The 20,124-nt window shown below is 40.5% G+C and overlaps 1 long non-coding RNA gene across 1 annotated transcript; it reads left to right on the forward strand.

Moving 5' to 3' along the window:
* The first annotated feature begins 1,945 nt into the window (after nucleotides 1–1,945).
* On the forward strand, nucleotides 1,946–19,989 carry LOC134210135 (uncharacterized). Its single transcript, XR_009978804.1, has 3 exons — nucleotides 1,946–2,119; nucleotides 2,390–2,658; nucleotides 19,647–19,989. It is a non-coding gene; the product is annotated as an uncharacterized LOC134210135 (long non-coding RNA).
* The last annotated feature ends 135 nt before the right edge of the window (nucleotides 19,990–20,124 follow it).

Genomic DNA, 20,124 nt, shown 5'->3' on the forward strand with positions numbered 1-20,124 from the left:
TTTAGTGTTGAAACTCTAGTTTTAATATAATTGAATTTCAATGGTTCGATGATACTTTGTTCGTAAAAGTAAAAAGGAACTTATTTATCATCTTGTTATGCGCGTAGATATTTAAAATATCCTCAATGACAGAGTAAAAGGACATTCTACGAAAAACATAAGCATAAGAAAAGTCCAACTTTGTACTTCTAACCATTTTCAATTGAATGTCCTTTAGACTTGTTTAGAACAGTTTCAAAAATTCTTTCGGTTGCTTCCCTGTGCATTTTTTTTTAAATATTGTCTTCGACTTTGAAAAAGGTGGAAACTTTAAGTTTTATGTAATTTCCTTTAAAAGTCGCACTACTTGCTGACTTATCTTTACACAAGTTAAAAATTGTCTTATGAATGTTTATACTGATTCAAGCGAGTAGGAACGGGGTTATATTTTAAAATGCCGCTAAAGTTTACGATATTGGAGGACAGTTTTGTAGTCCGTGATTTTTTTACCTTCAGTCATTATCAAAGTATACATCATCGGAAATCATGTTCAAATAATTAAATATGGATCGTATATTTTGTATATGCAGGGTACCTGTCACAGAACCCGAAATTTATAGAATTTTACGTAATGTGACTAAGTTGTCCGGCACTGAGGGATTTCTCTCTACTTGGGATGGAAATGTGTGTACATATTTTGGCAATGCAATAATCAACAATCAGAAGTATTCAATTCACGATTATATAAGCCTCCATGTGAAATCGGAATTATTGAACAACTAATGCATAAATTTTAACTCACGTACTTTACTATGTATCTACCTACTATAGAAAAAAAAAACAATTCTATATGTTCAACACAATTTGTTGAGGGTCTGTGGAAAACAAAATAATTTGACACACAGTTTACAATATCGAAACATTTCTTCTTCAATGGGTCTACAGTTCAACCCAACGACTATGGCGAATACGAAACGTGCCGCATAATCGTAAAGCATCGCGCTCGGCCCAAAACCTATTCTCACAGCCTCAGTTCTCAGCCTAAGCACACAGTCTGAGCACACAGCATGCTGGATGAGCACACAGCCTGAACACACAGCCCACGTTTTGAACTTGAGCTCGAGCCTAAGCTGAGCCGCACCGCGTTCATTTTTCGCACCCATGTTCGATGCTGATGGTGAACACGAGCTTGAAGGAGAACGCGCGCTCGGGATGAACATGAACTTGCAAAAACTGCACTCAAGCTCAGCGCCGCTCATGTTTTCGTGAAGACTGGTTATTCATTTATGTTTAAATTGGCATGAGAGTAAATCTGACATTTGCTAAAAGGGAAAAGCTGATTTGTGTGACTGCAATTACGAGCGCTCTCAGAAATCATTCGCTCGCACGAGTGATTTGCTTGCAAAGTTGCAACGTCTGACGGAGTCTTTAGTCAATTAGGCTATCCATGAGGACATTCAGCGATGGGACTGACAATCGAAATCAAAACAAAGTGTGTATGCAGTTGACCCGGATAAAAATTTACAGTACCTTGCATGGTTTAATCCATTGGAATATCTTAAATTGTATGGTAAACAATACAATCTACTGTTCATTGAATGTAGATTATTTACGTTTGAAAATCATCTATATTGTACTTACCTCAAAGGACCAATACGCCCAAATGTCCCCAATGCATTTTATAATATTTGTATTATTCACTAATGTTAGTTAAAAACTTGACCGAATTTTGAAAGTAAGTCCATTTCATTGATCAGATAATTATTTTTTAAGATAAAAATCTGAAAAAATAATAAATTTTTAAGTTTTTAGCGACAATTGAAAACTATAAAACAATAATAGTTTCCGTTGTTGAGTAAAACTTGATTTTCCTAATTTTTTATATGTAATTCATTATTGCAGATCTTGAAATGTTGAAATGTTCGTATAACTATAACAATTAAAATTAATGAAAAAAAGTTTTAATTTTTTTTTGCTCCGTGGAAAAAAACTAATTTCATTTGAGCGTGTAATGTTTTGTTTGCGGTTAGGGAAAAATAAAGAAATCAAATGGGCAAAGTGCAGGACGCTTTCTTTCGTTGTTTTCCGCTCTTTTAAGTAAATAATGTTTGATCATTGGCTGCTGTGCCGTGTAATGGTGGTAAGTACCTAGGCTCTGTCTCAATTGGATAATTAAACTGAAATTAAACTTAAAAGTGACATTTCAATAATTATCAAATAACCCTGCTCGCAGAGCAAGATTACTTTTGACAGATATCGAATCATTTTCCATCGATGTCCTATTGGAATTGCTGGGTAGCACCAGCCATTCTTATAACGGGGTGATTTTTTAATTTTCGAACTGTCACTTTTAAGTTTAATTCTCCAAATGAGACAGACCCTTACTAACCATGGGGAGATATCTTTAAAGGACTTTCCGGAGGGTTACTGTCGGAGTAGTTCTGACTAGAGTTGGGCCTTTAGAACAGGAACCTTTCAAATGATCGGGATCTTCTATGTGAGTGAATGATTAGTATCTAATTTGACCGTTTTAGTTAAAATATTGACTTGTTGACTCTTTTCAGAAATATGAAACTAATTGAAAACCGCTGCTTGTCATTCATCGTGACCGTTTCCAAAACGGAATAGCACTTGCCATTCGTCTGTAACATCAATCGAATATAATAAGAGCTGAAACAGGTAACTTTTCCTCATATACTCAGCACAGACAAACAGACGTAACAACTAGAACAATTTCCTGAACAGCCCTGCCGTCCTGATTAGTCACGCTTAGTCGACAACTAAGAAGCTTTCTACTAAAGCAAAAATTTGTTTTGGTCTATTTTAGCTAATTGAAACTCAGATTCGCCTACATAGGTCTCAGTATGATAGTTACTATCAACTGTGTGTACAAAAATAGTAAACCAAACGGTTTTACGGTACGGCTTCGCACTACCGGCGCCCTCATGTGTCGCAGTTGAGCGCTGTTAGATACTATCAACTCCCCCAAAGCCAACATGTTGTGCATCCGCGAGTACGGCTTCGCACTACCGGCGCCCTCATGTGTCGCAGTTGAGCGCTGTTAGATACTAGCAAATCCCCAAAGCCAACATGTTGTGCATCCGCGAGTACGACTTCGCACTACCGGCGCCCTCATGTGTCGCAGTTGAGCGCTGTTAGTTACTGTCAACACGCCCAAAGCCAACATGTTGTGCATCCGCGAGTACGGCTTCGCACTACCGGCGCCCTCATGTGTCGCAGTTGAGCGCTGTTAGATACTATCAACTCCCCCAAAGCCAACATGTTGTGCATCCGCGAGTACGACTTCGCACTACCGGCGCCCTCATGTGTCGCAGTTGAGCGCTGTTAGTTACTATCAACTCCCCCGATGCCAACATGTTGTGCATCCGCGAGTACGGCTTCGCACTACCGGCGCCCTCATGTGTCGCAGTTGAGCGCTGTTAGATACTATCAACTCCCCAAAGCCAACATGTTGTGCATCCGCGAGTACGACTTCGCACTACCGGCGCCCTCATGTGTCGCAGTTGAGCGCTGTTAGAGGCTATCAACTCCCCCAAAGCCAACATTTGTTGCATCCGCGAGTACTGCTTCGCACTACCGCCGCCCCCATGGGACACAGTTGAGCGCTGTTATATACTATCAACTACCCCAAAGCCAACATGTTGTGCATCCGCGAGTACGACTTCGCACTCCCGGCGCCCTCATGTGTCGCAGTTGAGCGCTGTTAGTTACTATCAACTCCCCAAAGCCAACATGTTGTGCATCCGCGAGTACGGCTTCGCACTACCGGCGCCCTCATGTGTCGCAGTTGAGCGCTGTTAGATACTATCAACTCCCCAAAGCCAACATGTTGTGCATCCGCGAGTACGACTTCGCACTACCGGCGCCCTCATGTGTCGCAGTTGAGCGCTGTTAGATCCTATCAACTCCCCAAAGCCAACATGTTGTGCATCCGCGAGTACGACTCCGCACTCCCGCCGCCCTCGTGGGTCGCAGGAGAGCGCTGTTAGATACTATCAACTCCCCAAAGCCAACATGTTGTGCATCCGCGAGTACGACTTCGCACTACCGGCGCCCTCATGTGTCGCAGTTGAGCGCTGTTAGTTACTATCAACTCCCCCAAAGCCAACATGTTGTGCATCCCCAAGTACGGCTTCGCACTACCGGCGCCCTCATGTGTCGCAGTTGAGCGCTGTTAGATACTATCAACTCCCCCAAAGCCAACATGTTGTGCATCCGCGAGTACGACTTCGCACTACCGGCGCCCTCATGTGTCGCAGTTGAGCGCTGTTAGTTACTATCAACTCCCCAAAGCCAACATGTTGTGCCTCCGCGAGTACGACTTCGCACTACCGGCGCCCTCATGTGTCGCAGTTGAGCGCTGTTAGTTACTATCAACTCCCCAAAGCCAACATGTTGTGCATCCGCGAGTACGACTTCGCACTCCCGGCGCCCTCATGTCTCCCATGCGAGCTCTTTTGGTTACTATCACCTCCCCAAAGCCAACATGTTGTGCATCCGCGAGTACAGTTTTGCACTGCCTTCTCTAATATGGGTCTTGATTCTGCATCGAAAGTTTCTTATTGCTCACCTAAAATCGCATTCCAACATCCCCTGAAAACATATTTAATTTTGTGATACTCGGATCATCAGCCCTGCCGTCCTGATTAGTCACGCTTAGTCGACAACTAAGAAGCTTTCTACTAAAGCAAAAATTTGTTTTGGTCTATTTTAGCTAATTGAAACTCAGATTCGCCTACATAGGTCTCAGTATGATAGTTACTATCAACTGTGTGTACAAAAATAGTAAACCAAACGGTTTTACGGTACGGCTTCGCACTACCGGCGCCCTCATGTGTCGCAGTTGAGCGCTGTTAGATACTATCAACTCCCCCAAAGCCAACATGTTGTGCATCCGCGAGTACGGCTTCGCACTACCGGCGCCCTCATGTGTCGCAGTTGAGCGCTGTTAGATACTATCAACTCCCCCAAAGCCAACATGTTGTGCATCCGCGAGTACGACTTCGCACTACCGGCGCCCTCATGTGTCGCAGTTGAGCGCTGTTAGTTACTATCAACTCCCCCAAAGCCAACATGTTGTGCATCCGCGAGTACGGCTTCGCACTACCGGCGCCCTCATGTGTCGCAGTTGAGCGCTGTTAGATACTATCAACTCCCCAGATGCCAACTCGTTGTGCACCCGAGAGTACGCCTTCGCACTACCGGCGCCCTCATGTGTCGCAGTTGAGCGCTGTTAGTTACTATCAACTCCCCAAAGCCAACATGTTGTGCATCCGCGAGTACGGCTTCGCACTACCGGCGCCCTCATGTGTCGCAGTTGAGCGCTGTTAGATACTATCAACTCCCCAAAGCCAACATGTTGTGCATCCGCGAGTACGACTTCGCACTACCGGCGCCCTCATGTGTCGCAGTTGAGCGCTGTTAGATACTATCAACTCCCCCAAAGCCAACATGTTGTGCATCCGCGAGTACGGCTTCGCACTACCGGCGCCCTCATGTGTCGCAGTTGAGCGCTGTTAGATACTATCAGCGCTCAAAGCCAACATGTTGTGCATCCGCGAGTACGACTTCGCACTACCGGCGCCCTCATGTGTCGCAGTTGAGCGCTGTTAGTTACTATCGACCCCCCCAAAGCCAACATGTTGTGCATCCGCGAGTACGGCTTCGCACTACCGGCGCCCTCATGTGTCGCAGTTGAGCGCTGTTAGATACTATCAACTCCCCCAAAGCCAACATGTTGTGCATCCGCGAGTACGACTTCGCACTACCGGCGCCCTCATGTGTCGCAGTTGAGCGCTGTTAGATACTATCAACTCCCCAAAGCCAACATGTTGTGCATCCGCGAGTACGGCTTCGCACTACCGGCGCCCTCATGTGTCGCAGTTGAGCGCTGTTAGATACTATCAACTCCCCCAAAGCCAACATGTTGTGCATCCGCGAGCACGACTTCGCACTACCGGCGCCCTCATGTGTCGCAGTTGAGCGCTGTTAGTTACTATTAACTCCCCCAAAGCCAACATGTTGTGCATCCCCGAGTACGGCTTCGCACTACCGGCGCCCTCATGTGTCGCAGTTGAGCGCTGTTAGATACTATCAACTCCCCCAAAGCCAACATGTTGTGCATCCGCGAGTACGACTTCGCACTACCGGCGCCCTCATGTGTCGCAGTTGAGCGCTGTTAGTTACTATCAACTCCCCAAAGCCAACATGTTGTGCATCCGCGAGTACGACTTCGCACTACCGGCGCCCTCATGTGTCGCAGTTGAGCGCTGTTAGTTACTATCAACTCCCCCAAAGCCAACATGTTGTGCATCCGCGAGTACGACTTCGCACTACCGGCGCCCTCATGTATCGCAGTTGAGCGCTGTTAGTTACTATCAACTCCCCCAAAGCCAACATGTTGTGCATCCGCGAGTACAGTTTTGCACTGCCTTCTCTAATATGGGTCTTGATTCTGCATCGAAAGTTTCTTATTGCTCACCTAAAATCGCATTCCAACATCCCCTGAAAACATATTTAATTTTGTGATACTCGGATCCAGCCCTGCCGTCCTGATTAGTCACGCTTAGTCGACAACTAAGAAGCTTTCTACTAAAGCAAAAATTTGTTTTGGTCTATTTTAGCTAATTGAAACTCAGATTCGCCTACATAGGTCTCAGTATGATAGTTACTATCAACTGTGTGTACAAAAATAGTAAACCAAACGGTTTTAAATGCCCCACCCCCCTCCCCCCCCCCATGGCTTTCTCCTGGATTCGAACCAAGAGCATCAACAAAACCGTCAAATTGATGCGTGTACGCTATCCACTCGGTCACGGTTAACTTGAAAGTTATTACTGTTATAAAATGAAGCCTCTCTTGTCTGAAAAGTCAGAAAGTCGGTGAGCGTTGGTTCTGCGCTCTCCACCCTCATTCGTGTTAATTGCTTCGGGTAGTGAGCTACCATGGTCTAGCTAGAGAGAGCGAGTACGCGCAAAATCGATGTTGCAACTCACGCGATGCAAAGTTTATAGTACGATCTTGATGTGCTTGACTACAGGTGTGGGCAAAAGATATTTTAGTTACCAGATAAAGATTGTCGCTGTCGTCGCTGTCCGGAACATCTTTTGCTGGCGAGGATATGGGAACTAAATGTCAAAGAAGGAAAATCCATACGATTTGACAGCTTGGTACCCAACATGTTCCGGACAGCAGAACAAGGGGAACCGAAGCGACAATCTTTATCTAGTAACTAAAATATCTTTTGTGTCGGCACCCTAAAGTAGTATTTGTTCAACGAAAATTCTTTCTTTTGAGGGAGAAACTCTCAGCTGGGTTGCCGACGATGGCCAAAGGCGACCGAATGTGACGTCACGTCTGGTATACTCAGTACAATTTTTATAACAAACGTGACGTTTCACTACGCCCATCCACTACTGTGGGTGGCAATGTTTACATTTTGTTAAGAAAATTATTTTGAGCATTAAGTGGAATGTCTTCACTTGTCATAAGACGAGTTTGTACAATCCCATTGAATTCCATTCAGAATTATTGGATTCATTAATCAGAATTATTGGAGTACATTTAAAAGTTACAGTTTCTTATGGAATTTTTGAAGGTATTTGCAAAGGTATTTTGGAGGATATCTAAGGCAATTCCTGAATGAAGTTCTTGAGCAGCAACTGGGGCTTAAGAATTTCTGAAGGAAGTCACCTGAAAGAAATTCTCATAAAGTTGCTGGATTTCCAAATCAAATCATTCATTTCTTCAGAGTAAGTGTCAAATCAAGACATCGTTCAAAAGTATTGAATACTTTGAAGTTTTAGAACGTATTCCCGGTAGAATTTCTCAATCAATTCCAGCAAAAATTTGTTTAAAAATCAAACGGAATCATAGTAGAAACTTCCGAAGGTATATGCGAATATTTCCTAATTAAGGTAATTAAGAACTCTTTACGAAGTTCCGAAAAAAGGAAAGAATTTCCGATAGAATTCCTGGAGAAAATGTCGAAACAATTTCAGGAGAAATTTTCTATGGAACTTCTCCTGAACACCTGAAGAAATATCCGAATTTTTGGAATTATTCCCCACATAATGTCTGGAGCAATTTCCAAAGGATTTTGGGAGGAAGCAGATTCTGGAGGATTTTCAGAGGTAACTCCTTGAGAAACTTCCGAAAAGATTCCTAGAGAAGTTTCTGAGGAAATTTTCGAAGGAAGTTCATGTGCAACATCTAGAGATTTTTCCGAATAAATTTTGGTAGGATTTTTTGAATGAATTTCAGGAAGAAATATTCGAAGAAATTTCCGAAGGAATTGCTGGTAGAATTGTAAAAATGGAAGAAAAAATATCTGGAGAAATTCCCGAAGGAGTTTTGGAGGTATTTTTGAGGCAATACCTAAGGGAAGTTTAAAAGCAATATCTGGATCATTTTCTCATGAATTTTCTGGATGTATTTCCTAAAGAATTTTTAGAGGAATTTCCGAGACAATTTCTGGGGGAAGTTCATAAGCAATGTCTGTAAGATATTCCGATGGAATTCCTGGAGGATCTTTCGAAGGAAATTCAGGAGGAACACCAAAGGAGAATTTTTAAAGTAATATTCAGAGGAATTTTTGGAATAATTTCCTATGGAATGTCTGGAGAAATTTCAAAAGGTTTTTTTGGAGGAATTTCCGAAACAGTTCTTGGAGAAATTTTTGAATAAATCCATCAAGACCTTGTACCTACAAGCGCTTCGTTATGCATTATGCTAAGTGTGTGCGTAACATGTTGCTGTTTATCAAATCTTCATTGAAGTTTGATTGAATTTCTTTTAGTCCGAATCGTGAACAACAAGGTCAGTTAACGTCAAAACTTAGAAGAATATTCCCTTGCATTTCCAAGCATCCGACATACATTCAATTTGCAAAAAAGAACTAACCGCGGTGGATGTTGGTATTCTGATTCTGACGCAAACCGCAAACCGCAAATGTGACTTTTAAGTGCTCTTGTTGTAGGGGTTATCACGCTTATCTAGAGAGTAGGAGGTGGGTTCTTTCACAATTTACGTAACATTTAATTTGATGATTTTGAACCCCCACCCTCCCCCTAATAACATTACCCACCATTTATTCTTTCTTGATCCTCGTCTACTCACATAGCTACACATTTACAAACATTGAAAAAAAAATAAAGAACCTAAAAAAAGTTAAAGAACTCAACTTTGAGTACGAAGTTCAAATTTTTAACTCAATATTAGGTAGTTTTCTTACTCCTTCTCATGAATGATATTATAAGCAAAGAGAGCTACATCGAACCAACGTGTGCTGTTCCGAAGAAGCCAAATTTGAGTTATTTTCATAATAGTCTCGGGTGAGTGAAAATAACATAAATTCGACTTATTTTTGGCTTCTTCCACGCAAGGGCGGATTTGAGTGAAAGGAACCATAAAGTGAGTTGTTTCGCGGTTCCGTGTAAACAATGAATCGGGCAGAATCAATTTAGGCTGTTACGCCCTTTTCAAATGTTGATTTTATTTTCAAAAGTTTATTTATTGAGGGATGCGGTAATTCTATCGCTTATGTCATGTGCGAGTTGTATTTGGTGCTTATGTATATTTAGAAATGCACAATTCAGGGTTCGTAATGCTCACTCAATCTCAGGAGCACATGATTTTCCCTCACGAAAGTTTTCGGGAGAACTCGCTTTTCGGTAGAGGAAAACAGTCTGGATGTGATAACCATTTTTCGCTCACTTCGATTACCGTTAAACGTTGGTTTGCTCTTTTCTTTCATAATCGAGTCTTTTCGTGGCCTCATCAATGCAAATGGTAGTAGCTTATGTGGAACAAATAACTTACCGCTTTCATACATATAGCGTGTTGGTGTAGCTTAAGTAAGCGCATCCCCACAGCTATTATTGTTACTATTCTGGGTTCAAATCCGGCGCGGCCATACAATTTTGTAATTTGTTCTGCGATAATTCTCGCGAAAAGCGAGTGAGAGATAAAAGCCATGAAACGAAAAAGGATTTTCATTTAATAGGCAAGATTATCGTTCATCTTCCAATGCTAATTCTAGAGAAAAGATTGATGGGTGAAAGATGCTCCTCAACATAAACAACGAAACAAGATTTTCCCTTGGCCAGAAAAACGCTTGCTTTGGTCTCATTGAAACGAAAAGTCGAAACCCTGACAATTACATAAGGGTTCATTCACAAATTACATAACGCATCAAGGGGTGGGTGGGTACCCAATATTGCGTTACAAAATGTCACGCACTGTTAGATGACTTTACCCATTAATGGGTACTGTGTTATTGTTGATATTATTCCACCGTGAAAAATTCACCCATTTTCTTGAAAAAGTGCCACTACCCATTTTAATGAGTAGTGGCGCTTTTTGAAGAAAATGGGTGAATTTTTCACGATGGGAATAATATCAACAATAACACAGTACCCATTAAAGGGTAAAGTCATCTAACCGTGCGGTTTGTCTAGGGGGTGGGTGGGTTTGTTTAGTTCTGTTACGTGCATTTATGATAATAAAATAATATAAAAAACAAAATTTCTAATTAAATTTAAATTTGAAGTATTATTATGTACTATGAATGAAGTAAAGGAAAAGTTCACTAAAAATACCAATTCAGCATTTTAGTGAAACTTTAATAACACGTTATGCGTCACAGATGGGGGTGGGTGGGTATAAAGCAAATGTTACAAACAAGTCACGGAGGGGTGGGTGGGGGCTCAAATCTGTGTTTTTTTGCGTTATGTAATTTGTGAATGAGCCCTAATCATTCTGGCTGAGAATGCTGAGGAAAAGTTCGTTGAAATTAATGAACATTCAATACTCATTTGGCCAAATGATATTATCTACGAAAAACAATTAGAAAAACTTACTTACTAGATTGCGGGAGACGGTAGAAATTCATTCAGATCGATAAAAATTAATAACCACGTTGCATTTTCCGAGATTGAACGCTAGCTATTATACACCAAGGCCTTTTGTGACAAAATTGGTACATGATTTGCTCGGCAACTTTCTCATCTTCTCCAGAAATATTTGCTAGCGCTTTTCAAACACTAGCCTTCAAAACAACACTGTTGGCTCACTGGAAAGCCATACAACTAAATTCAAGATCAATGACAACGATTCAGAACCAGGTCTTCAATGATTGTTTTTGCCTCTTCTATAGGTACTCATTCAAATTTGAATTGAATTTCACTGGTTTGCTCTAGCCATCTGATGCTTTTATTTATTTTCTCTGGCTTTTCCGAAGCGGCACTTGCCAACCAAAACCCCACAATAAAAATGGAGTTTTCATGGATGATCGATAATCACAAACGGTCAAACACCATCCGTAATTTTCTTAGCACTTCCTATAGCAAATTCTTGCTATTTTATTTTACTTAAATAAGCTGAAAACATTCCACTTCACATTATTGGGCAACCGCCTCTGTACCAAGTAACACATACACTTTTATTGCTATATTTTTCTTTATTTCCAAAAACTTTTCCCCGTCAAACACACAGAATATCGCGGATAACTGGGAAAGAATTCAAATAGCAAACTAACTGGCAGCAGCTTAGTCCCACGATACCGTAAAAAAGTAGAATATTTTCGCACCTTCCGCGTGTAAAACACAATTACTGTTAGCTTAACTTGAAAGTAGACTTTTACCGGAATAGAAGTGAGAACGACAAAAAAAATCCGAATTACGAAAAGATTCCGAATTATGAAAAACAGCAGACATAGGTATTTTGCGTATTTTCCACTGCGAATCAAAGCAAACCGTCAGATGCACTAGCCAGCGTAAGGTTCAAACGCTTCGATCAAACGTTTATTTTGTTGCGAGAGAGCGCCCGTCGCCACCTGGGAGGGAGCTCTCGATACTACACATCAAATAAACAAATACTGTCGTCAGGCAACAAGCAAATTTTCTACAAGAATAAACAATCAACGTAGGCGCCACTTGAAAAGACCAAATTTTGTTTTGTGTGTTATTGTTGTTATATTGCCTTAGAAAATTTTCTTGTCGAGAGTTTTGTTCTCGGCTCGCACTGACATGTCATGACAGCTAGATTTCGGCTCGGCTTGACACACACATTTTTTGAATCTGTTTCTCCCTCCCAGGTCGCCACCATCTGATTTGAATTATGTGTTTGAATTCAAGAGACAGTGAACGCAGTGGACGGTTGGTTGCGCGCCGGTGACACGAGCGGTGTCATCATCATTAATAGACATAGACCGTTGTCATCATTGAAACTCATGGTTGGGCTATAATTTTTTTCATACTGCAGTATGAAAAAATTGTAACCAGGACGTCCTAGCTACGATCTACGTCAAATCGTCGTTTGAATCTTTGTTTACAAAAGCAGATAAGTCGTTTTGAAAATTTTGTCTATAGGGACACGGCAGGTATTTCCGTCCATCGTCGTAGGGTCTAAAACCAATGAAAACAACGTTCATTTGCCATAATTTCCCTATAGCTGAACGTTTCTCCTGAGCTTACGATTTGGTACGGATGAGTTTTACAAAAAAGTGTCTCTTCTATTGGTTTTTGAGACTATGACGAAAAGACGAAAATACCTGCCTTAACCCTATTGTCGGCGAAGCACCAACTTAGAATCTGAAGTTCTATCTGTCGAACTGATTGATGCGTTGTTTAGCGCATCTTTAGGCGAATCCAGCGCACTACTTCCGAAGTTGGGAAGTTGCCTGTACGTAGAGAAAAACCCATCTTCGGTATAAAAGCGTTCTTCCTTTGACAATATAACGGGTCAACTTGCCTTAACATGCCATCGACGAAATCCCGTGATACACCGTGTGCAAAAAAGAGGTAACAAAAGATCTTAGGCAACCATCATTATCATTATCATGATCTAGACTAAAACGCCAAACTCAATAAACTATCTAATAAAAATATCTGGTGTACCGATATGATGCCAAACACACATTTTCGGTCCTTATTTATAGAGTTTGCTTGATGCATATATATGCTATGCTATATGTGTATACTCGGTTGAGGGTATCGCTAAGTCGGTGACCTCTTGAGTATGTAACATGTTAAAAGTTCGATGACATTTTCAACGAATTAGATCGTAATACTAATTAAACACTGATGGTATTCGTAAAATGGTGCAAACTATTAGTTTGAGTACGAATACCACAGATCAATCTTTAGTTTAACAATACGAATGGTAATGCCCATATTTGTCTACATCCTTATGTTACGTTTTGACAGGGCAAGTGAAGTGAATTGAATTCAATTGACTTGCCAAAAGTTGAACATGTTCAACTTTCATTTCAGTCAAGGGGATTGAAGTAAGGTGGTGACACGTAACGCGTTCGATGCGCGTGCGATTCAAGCGACTTGCTCAATTCACTTGCCTTGTTTAAACGTAGCATTAGGGTGAGGCATTTCTATCCACAACGCTTGATTTTGCGCGCATATGCTACAGCTTGATAGAAAAATTGTTTAGAATTTTCATCCAATTTTCAATCTAAGTTTCTTTTATATATTATACATATTAGGATATTAGCTTACATCTTAACAAATAACACTGAATCAGCAATTTACGATTACACACAACGCCACAATACACGATTCGAGCTCGCATCTCTCCATCCTCGAATGCGCCCCACGCTCACCAAGTCACGGTGTGCCTGTGACGGTTATTAACGAAAAAAAATGTCCATCCATTCTGAACTCGCCTTTCGAAAGATATAATATCCAGGCGTCTGCTGTGAAAATTTCAAAATATTTCATCTAGGGAATCGAAAGTTATTACAGTTACAAATTTAATGATTTTTGCGTTCGATATTTCACTAATATGCAACCATGTATACCGTGAATTGCCTCCTGATTACATCCAAATAAATTATTATCAAATATTGCAACCTCAATCAACTATAACCTAAAACTTATTCTTCGAATAATAGAAAAAATAGCAAATGATGTTAGAGATGACATTGTTCTAATATCAATGACATAAAATACAATACAATACAACAACAATACAGTATTCAAATTACAGAATTATTGCACTTCAATCTCCTAATCATAACAAAATGTGAATATTGTCTATGACAGACAAGTAACTACACTCTGTATAATGATTCTGCTTTTATTAAATATGATAATAGTTAGTAACATAGAATACCGCGCTGAAACAATTTTGTCTTTCATGGGTACTGGGTAGTTAGTAAGACTAGTAACCAACATTTAAACAACAATGTGCATCATTTGTTGTCAGTTATACAACCATCATCCAGTTCGATTCAAGCAGTGGTACGAAAACGAGTTCCATTTGGAAAAAATGGAAAAGGGTAGATCACGAGGAAAACCGCCTTTTCCGAGAACGGTGGAACGGAAAGAGCATATATGCCCCACTTCGGAACGTCTGAACAATTTAACTGACTTGTTGAACTAAGATGCGTTTACTTCATAAATTAATGCATTTACTACATAAATAAACTGACATAGGGAATACTAGTATCCGACTTAGAACTAGAAAACCATCGCGTTTCCATAAAGCCAGGTAAGAAAATGAGAGATTTTAGAAGACTGAAACTATTTAAGAAATATTTAACTGTCATGAGACGAGTTTAGTACAATTCCATTTAATTCCACCAAATCGTATTACTTTTACATATACGTTTTTCGACCTCAACTGTAAGGTCGTCTTCAGTGTCTCGTACTTGACTCGACTCAAGTCTGTTGACTTGTAAGGTCGTCTTCAGTGTTTCGTGAGTCGAGTCAAGTACGAGACGATCTTACACACTTAATTGTTTTAACCAGGATCTCAGCAAAATGGTCAACTTTTACCGAGATTCGCACAGCTGTTATCAAATTTGTCAAAAGTGCTGAAAATCAGCAAATGATTTGCCAAAAATCAGTTAACAAACATCATTTTTGCCGGAATATCAGCTTTTTATTTTGTTGGCGTAAGGCTGAGCGGGTTTTTGCCGAGCTGCAGAAATAAAAATAAAGTGTGTACAGTTAAGGTCGAAATGCGTATATGTAAAAGTAATACGATTTGGTGGAATTGAATGGAATTGTACTAAACTCGTCTCATGACTGTGAAATATTTCTTAAATAGTTTCAGTCTTTTAAAATATCTCATTTTCTTACCTGGCTTTATGGAAATGCGATGGTTTCCCTCTTCTAGTTCTAAGTCGGATACTAGTATACCCTCTGTCAGTTTATTTATGAAGTAAATGCATCGTAGCTCAACAAGTCAGTTAAATTGTTGAGACGTTCCGAAGTGGGGCATATATGCTCTTTCCGTCTACCGTTCTCGGAAAAGGCGGTTTTCCTCGTGTGGTCTAGCCTTTCCCATTTTTTTTCCAAATTGAACACGTTTTCGTACCACTGCTTGAATCGAACTGGATGATGGTTGTATAACTGACAACAAATGATGCACATTGTTGTTTAAATGTTGGTTACTAGTCTTACTAACTACCCAGTACCCATGAAAGACAAAATTGTTTCTGCGCGGTATTCTATGTTACCAACTATTAGCATATTTAATAAAAGCAAAATCATCATACAGAGTGTAGTTACTTGTCTGTCATAGACAATATTCACACTTTGGTATGATTAGGAGATTGATGTGCAATAATTCTGTAATTTGAATACTGTATTGTGGCTGTATTGTCTATTTTGTCATTGACATTAGAACAATATTATCTCTTACATCCTTTGTTATTTTTTTTCTATTATTCAAAGAATAGGTTTTAGGTTATAGTTGGTTGAGGTTGCAAATTGCATATTTGATGATATTTTATTTGGATGTAATCAGGAGGAAACGGTATCACGGTATCACGGTATATATGGTTGCATATTAGTGAAATATCGAGCGCAAAAATCATTAAATTTGTAACTGCTATAACTTTCGATTCCTAGATGAAATATTTTGAAATTTTCATAGCAGACGCCTGGATATTATATCTTTCGAAAGGCGAGTTCAGAATGGATGAACTTTTTTTCGTTAATAACCGTCACAGGCACACCGTGAAGTCGTTCTTTACCTGTTAAGTCCCACTTCGCTCGCTACGATCCACGCCGTCTTGTACCTGCCAATCCGGAAGCGAACACCATCTTTGTACGGTATTCTGGCAACATGCCTTGCCCATCGTACCCTACGAGCTGGGCGAGCTCGTGGTTCATCTTTTGCCGCCACAAACCGTCTTCTTGCACACCGACAAAGATAGTCCTAAGCACCCGTCTCTCGAATACTCCGAGTGCTTGCAAGGCCTCCTCGAGAATGGTCCACGTTTCATATCCGTAGAGGACTACACGGCCTTATGAATGTTTTGTACATGACACATTTGGTGCGGTGGTGAATCGTTTTTGACCGCAGTTTCTTCTCGAGCCCGTATCAGTCATTGGCAAGGATCTAAGATAGACAAATTCACCGACCACCTCGAAGATATCCCCGGCTATCGTTACACTGCTTCCCAGGTGGTCCCGCCCAAGCATATACTTTGTCATCGATGCATTCACCAGTCCAACTTTTGTTGCTTCACGTTTCAGGCGGATGTACAGTTCTGCCACCTTTGCAAATGTACGGCCGACAAAGTCCATGTCATCAGCCAAACAAATACATTGACTGGATCTGTTGAAAATCGTACCCCGGATCTCCACATGACAGCTTTTACCGCAATGATTAACAACAGGCACGAAAGTCCATCACTTTGCCTTAGTCCCCGGCGCGATTTGAATGAACTGGAGTGTTCGCCCGAAATCTTCACACAGTTTTGCACACCATCCAAGCTGTTCTCGTCCATATTTTTTCATAGCTCTACACCAGTGATCCCCAACATGCTTACTATCAAGAGCCGCACAGAAATTTTGAGCTGTTGGAGCAAAAGATATTTCAGTTACATTGTTAGATAAAGATTGTCTTTTCGGTTCCCTTTGTTCTGCTGTCCGAAATATGTTGGGAACTGTCAAATCGTATGTATTTTTACTTCATTGACATTTAGCACCTTTTGCTCGCCAGCAAAAGATGTTTCGGAGATGTAGCGGTTAAAAACACAGAGTCCCTACCAAATAAAGAAAGAAATAAAACAAAAAAATCAAATTTGCTACATATTATCATAACCCGGGGCGATAAGACCGAAGTTTATTTGCTGTCCGTTATAACGTCCGTGTATGAAGTTATGAATTTATTGAATCATAATGATAAAATTCTTCACGGTATATAAGTAGCGCAAAAATCGGAAGACTGCGGTGGGCTGGGCACGTAGCCAGAATGTCGGACAGCAATCCGGTGAGAATGGTTCTCGACAACGATCCGACGGGAACAAGAAGGCGAGGTGCACAGCTGGCAAGGTGGATCGATCAGGTGGAGAACGATTCGCGGACCCTCCGCAGACTGAGTGGTTGGCGAAGTGCAGCCATGGACCGAGCTGAATGGAGAAGACTTTTATGTATCCAGCATTTCGCGCACGGTAATGGCTGCCGTTTTTTGACACTTGACTGCCTAGAAAAGTGTCAAAAAACGGCAGCCATTACCGCGCCGCTGCTGGATTGCACAGGCCACTCCGGCCTCTGGTAATAAATAAAATAAAAAAGTAGTGCTTCAACATCATAATAATGTGAGCTTTACCGTATTCCGAGTACTCCAAAATATTGGGAATGATAAGTTTTATGTTTATCAATGTTGTTTATCAATGTATGTTACAGAACTTGCATGTTTCTTGAGAACTACACAGCTGTTCCATATCTTCGCACTCCACTTCTTCCAGACGGTGTTTCTTCACCTGAAAAGGCGGGTCTGCTGTCTCTGATTTCATCTATAACGTTCCACGTTCTGCGGGTCCCTTGCTGCAGCGCAACCGCCCGCTACTCAAAGTTAGATTGCGTAATTTCAGGACGAACGAGGTTGGGTTGGGATTTAGGTTTGAGTACATCCTACTATTGATGGTACGTAAGACTTTTCTTTCGATAACTCAATATACGCGTACTTTATAGGCGGCGTTCTGCAATGCGATAACGCGGTGTCCAGCTTGTCATTTTTTGTAGAAGAGGCACACGACACTTCCTATCTACTCTTACAGCAGACACACACATCACACACACGCGAGGTTTCTAAGTCTAGTTATAATTTTTGCATTCGTATATCATGAGGCTAACACGATGATAGTTTTTATGCCCAGGGAAGTCAATACAATTTCCAAACCGAAAATTGCCTATACCGGCACCGGAAATCGAACCCAGCCACCCTCAGTATGCTTTTGCTTTATAGCCACGCATCTTACCGCTAAGCTAAAGAGGACCCCTTAGTCAGCATACCTCCATCGTTGTCTGTCACATCGATACTGATGCTCCGCCTCTTAACGGTATCAAAATTCCTGCTGACGTTTTCGTCTGGTGTGCAGTGTAGCAGCAATCTAGTCCATGATGCCCATGTTTACCTGTTCTGAATCGACATCTTCACTACAGGGACGCTAACATTATTCCTACCACAACACCCAACAATTCACCTAACAGTTCACTTAAAAAAACACATAATCTATTTTAGAGATTTTTGTGAATAACTATACTTCCAGTTTTGTATTTTAGTTTTGTTTGTATATCATTCTTATGTAGGAGGAAAGACGGCTTTGGCAGGTTTTGTTCTATTATTGGCAGGGGGGTTTTTGTCGACCAAATTTTATGAAATTTGGCCACAATATTCTTTGATATGCAAAGAATGTTTAGGCCAAACTAGTCAGTCATAAAAAACCCCCTTGCGAATAATAGAACAAAACCTGCCAAAGCCGTCATTCCACCTATATGTTAATAATTATTAAATTCAATACCTTCGTTATTAAAACGGAACCATATTTTTCCACTCCTTCACATACATTAAATTTTGTAATTATCGAATATACGCCCCCACAATCATCCTACTATATCACCGCCCTCCCTAAAAATAGACGACTAAGTACCCCATATTTTACGACGACAGGGCTGTTCCTGAATAATAATATATAAATGAATTATTCATCGCCCAGTTACTTTACCACCATCTCGCGTGCATGTTGCTCAAAAAGTTGTATAGTATGACGTGGTATGACCTGGGAGCTGCGGATAGAGTCAAAACGAGTGTCAACGAATCTCCAAAGCAAGCTGTCAAAAAGTATCCATCGCATCGAGAGAGGTTTTGTGTATTTTGAGCACAGCCGAGAGAGTACACGTATAAATCGACTCATACTAAATATAGCTCATTTTGAACAAATTTCAATTTTCTGGCGACATTTTAAATATATCGACGGATTCAATGTAAGTGGAGGGTATGAATTAATTTAATATTCAACATGTTAATTAATACGAGGCAGTAAATTTACGAAATCTTTTTAATGAATTTTATAAAGAAAAACACAATGATAATTCGTTGTGAGAAAATCGTAACGTGTACATTAAACACCGAGAGGAAATTTTCGAGTTTCAAGCAAAATATCTTGAAAATTTGATTCGATCGAGTCCGCAGCTCCCAAGGGTATGACTATGTCGCGGTGCTAATGTGATATGTCAAATCTAAAGGTAAACGAAGCGTGAAACGAGTAATCAGTGTAATTTAGAATGACCGTTCAGAGCGTGAACGATGGGAATTTCATCAGTGTTACGTCTGTTTGTCTGTGTTTTCAGTGTGCTCTCGAAGAACATTGACATACTAATGTTCATCTTCCATAGGTGCATACTTTCGGAAGTTCCTGATAATGGTTATTTTAAATCAACCCAAGTCCTGAAACGGATGCCGGAAGATAGCGATAGCAACAGGGCCGCCATTATTACCACGAACTCCACTACTCCTAATCAACAGCAACATGATCGACAAGTGGCGTGAAGTGGCTTTGAAAACCCAACATCAGAATTAAATCAAATCTAAAATAAAATTAAAATCAAATTGAAATTGAGTTGAGTTGAGTAAAAATTGAGTTTAAACTAGATTAAAATTCAATTGAAATCGAATTAATAAAATAAATTGTATAAAATTAAATGTATTGTAATTATATTGTAATATTTGAGTAAAATGTATTCCAAATCCTATTATATTTCTACTGTAAAACAATAAAAAATGTAAGAGAAAACATTTAATACACATTGTTTTCTATTTTTTGTCCCTCGAAATCATCCCATTGAAGAACCGCAAAATCAATTGTTTTGCTCT

The sequence above is a fragment of the Armigeres subalbatus genome, chromosome 2 (assembly GCF_024139115.2).
Source record: "Armigeres subalbatus isolate Guangzhou_Male chromosome 2, GZ_Asu_2, whole genome shotgun sequence".
Lineage (NCBI taxonomy): Eukaryota > Metazoa > Arthropoda > Insecta > Diptera > Culicidae > Armigeres > Armigeres subalbatus.